This window comes from Octopus bimaculoides, chromosome 3 (assembly GCF_001194135.2).
Source record: "Octopus bimaculoides isolate UCB-OBI-ISO-001 chromosome 3, ASM119413v2, whole genome shotgun sequence".
Taxonomy (NCBI): Eukaryota; Metazoa; Mollusca; class Cephalopoda; order Octopoda; family Octopodidae; genus Octopus; species Octopus bimaculoides.
In genome coordinates this window covers 165,477,855-165,481,716 of record NC_068983.1, presented here as the reverse complement: position 1 = coordinate 165,481,716, position 3,862 = coordinate 165,477,855, and positions in this window count along the sequence as shown.

Below are 3,862 nucleotides of genomic sequence, written 5' to 3'. Positions count from 1 at the left end.
AGAGAGAGAGAGAGAGAGAGAAAGAGAGAAAGAGGGTGAGAGAATCATAAAGAGATAGGGAGAGAAAGAAAGAAAGAAAGAGACAAAGAAAGAGACGTGAAAGTGAAAGAAGAAGAAAAGAAGGTTTGTAATATTCTTGGTGGAAATGGTTTGGAGGGGGCGGAGAAGAGAATCAAAGCAAAATAACTAATAAACACAAACAACAAATATAAAACAAGCAGACAGACATACAGAGAGAAAAGAGGAGGGGAGGAGGAGCAGGGGGGCAAGGATTGTGGCTCCCCGAGAATGGGGTGGGGTGGGGGTTAGGTCTATGGACAGAAGGGTTGTAAAATCGAATTAGTAAAATGAGAGTCACAGATTGGGCGATGTCAGGAAGAATATTTGAGGCACGTGCCGCAACCCGGCAAAAACAAACGAAGGCGGCGGTAACTGGTATTGCTGGTCATCTGGTGTTGTGTTTTGTGGATACGGGGACTCAGGTTTCGAATCCTGAGCACCCCGATATTTCGTGCCGACCATTTTGATAAATCTATTTGAAAGGCATGATGCTGTGCTTTTTGTCTGAGAGAAAATCTCTGACGACATAGACATGTTGTAAAGCGCAGGGGTGGCTGTGTGGTAAGTATCTTGCATACCAACCACACAGTTCTAGGTTCAGTCCCGCTACGTGGCACCTTGAGCAAGTGTCTTCCATTAAAGCCTCAGGCCGACCAAAGCCTTGTGAGTGGATTTGGTAGACGGAAACTGAAAGAAGCCCGTCGTATATACATATATATATATATATTCTTTCTTTTTCTTTTATTTGTTTCAGTTATTTTGTGTGTCCCTACATGGGTCTTAATCCGGCTCTGTGTGAGGGTATGGTCCCTGGATCTTTCTGTGACATTGTTTCGGATATTTGATGCCCAGCCTCTCGGTTTAATCGATAAATTTAATATCAGAAATCCAAAATATCACAGGCACTCAAGAGATGAGTAAGGCCCTGGCTTTTACATCTGAAGGCAAGGGACTCACTGAGATAAGGGAATTACTGTGATAAGGGATTCACTGATGTAAGGGACACACTGACGTAAGGGACACACTGAGACAAGGAGCTCACTGAGTAAACAAAAGTTGAAATAAATAGTTAAATAAAAATAGACACATAAAAACAAGAAAAAATAAAGAAAAAGAAACACATACTCAAAGACTACATACAAACGCACTCAATACATGATACACATTCACACACACACACACACACACACACGCATATATATATATACGACGGGCTTCTTTCAGTTTCCGTCTACCAAATCCACTTACAAGGCTTTGGTCGGACCGTGGCTATAGTAGAAGACACTTGCTCCCCAAGGTGTCACGCAGTGGGACTGAACCCAGAACCATGTGGTTGGGAAGCGAGCTTCTTATCACACAGACATGCTTACCCCTATGCATAGAGCCGCACCTACGATTTTTAGAGTTATCTTCTACATTTGTCCAGGGGCCATGAGAAGTTCTCCCCCCAGCAGAGATGTGTGGGGGACAAGAAATTAAGGATCTCAAGGAGAAACAAGACCTTTGACTAATAAAGCTGCAGAGTTGAAGGTTCGCAGATTAACGTCTGTTTAATCTCTCTATTATATCAGCTTGAAGCCGGATTAAGGTGGCCGGATTTGCTGTTGCATCTTGAAAAGAAAAAAAGAAAGAAAAAAAAAACAAACTCAGAAATTTAATCGTTTAAGAACTAACAGTGGAAATCAAAAAAAGAATAAGAAAAAGAAATAAATCTTTATAGGCTTCCCAATCACAGGGTTTAATTCCACTTAAACAAGTGTCTTCTGCTACACACATACATACATACATACATACATACATACATACACACACACACGCACACACATATATATGTTTGTGTGTTTGTGTTTGTTCTCCCACCATCGCTTGACAACCGATGTTGGCGTGTTAACGTCCCCGTAACGTCCCCGGTTCAACAAAAGAGGCCGATAGAATAAGTACTAGGCTTACAAAGAATGACTCCTGGAGTCGATTTGTTCCACTAAAGGCGGTGCTCCAGCTTGGCCACAGTCAAATGACTGAAACAAATAAAAGAATTAAACAATATGTATGTATGTATGTATGTATGTATGTATGTATGTATGTATGTATATATATATATATATATATATTAAAGTTACGTTGTTTATTTTGTTTTGTAAGACTCCTGATGTGAAATCGTGTGTTGAAGCAGATATTGTTCTATTTCGGGACGGTCATCTTTTGCCAATTAAACATACGCACTGTATATTCCTTCTTCACTTCTTTATTATTATTGCTCTTATTTTAGTGTCCTTTGTCCAGAAATTTTTCGTCACACATCTTGTGACCTCTTCAGCGACTCTCCATCCCACGTGTCACCCCCTGTTCTGTTTAGTCCATTCTGTCTTTCTATGATGTGTTTCCTTAACCGCGCATGTGTTTGTATCTGTGTGTGTGTGTGTGTGTGTGTACACGTTCGTGTCTATGTGCGTTGTTAAGAAAAGACATTAAGGTATGAGCAATTATAAAGCTGAAGTGAAGTGCGATTACAGAGTGCGTGTGTTTATTTGGCAAAAAAAAATGACCGTCCCAAAATATATAACAATGTATATATTAATGTTTTTTTAATGATAAGTTATAATAACAACAATTTTTCATTAAGCTGAGGACTTTCTGAATACTCAGTATAGATAGTGACTTCGAAGTTTCAGCCCGCTAAGCCATCATCGGAAATTTACATGTATTGTCATATGTATTATAGGATCGCACTGTATGTATGTATGTATGTATGTACATATATATGTGTGCGTGTGTGCATGTGTGTATGTGCCTATGCACACACACACACACACGCACACATACACACACTAACCATTCAAAAGTTTAGTGTAATGATGAAGTTTTTTTTCTATTTCGATAATTTTCGACTCTAAGACAATAATAATAATAACAATAATAATGATGATGAGGATAGTAATAATAATAATAGTAGTGGTAGTAGTAATAATAATAATGATAATAACAACAACAACAACAACAACAATAATAATAATAATAGTAATAATAATAATAATAATAATAATAATAATAATAATAATAATAATAATAATAATGATAATAATAATAGTAGTAATAATAATAATAATAATGATAATAATGATGATGATGATGATGATGATGATAATAGAATCGGAGAAATCTTATATTTCATGCATAAATGTGACTGGGAATTGTTGCTCTTTTCCTTCTTTCTTCTGGCGATGACATTCTCAGATATCGGTGACATCCACGAGGGTTTTTTGTTGTTTTAAGACTCCAACATAATATGTATGATGTTGTTGTTAGTGTTGTTAATGTCGCTGTTGTTTTGGCCATCCCATTCTATTGTCATCGCAGACGAGATCCCAAACACCGCCGCCGCCACCGCTGCCGCCACCTCCGCCGCCAACAACATCACCGCCCTCCGCTAACATTCGCTGCTTGCTGCTTATGTTACTGTTAATACTGCTGCCAATTTAAGTTGCAAGTCAATGTGCACACAGCATGCTGCGTGTGCATTGCATTTTTTTACCTCTAAAGAAAGCGAAAACAAAAATGGGAAAAGGAAAGAAAAAAAAAAGGTAGCAAGCAGCAAGCGACGAACTATCGGCAGAAAAAGGGGGCGAGATAGTGGGAGGCATGAAGAGGAAGAAGAAGAGGAAGAGAGAGAGGAAGAAAGAGAGGAAGAGAGAGAGAGAGGAGAAAGAGAGAGAGAAAGGTAAAAATATTAAGTGTTTGTGTGCATAAATGTGTGTGTATATACGCGTATATATCTATATATGCATGCATGTATGTATATATA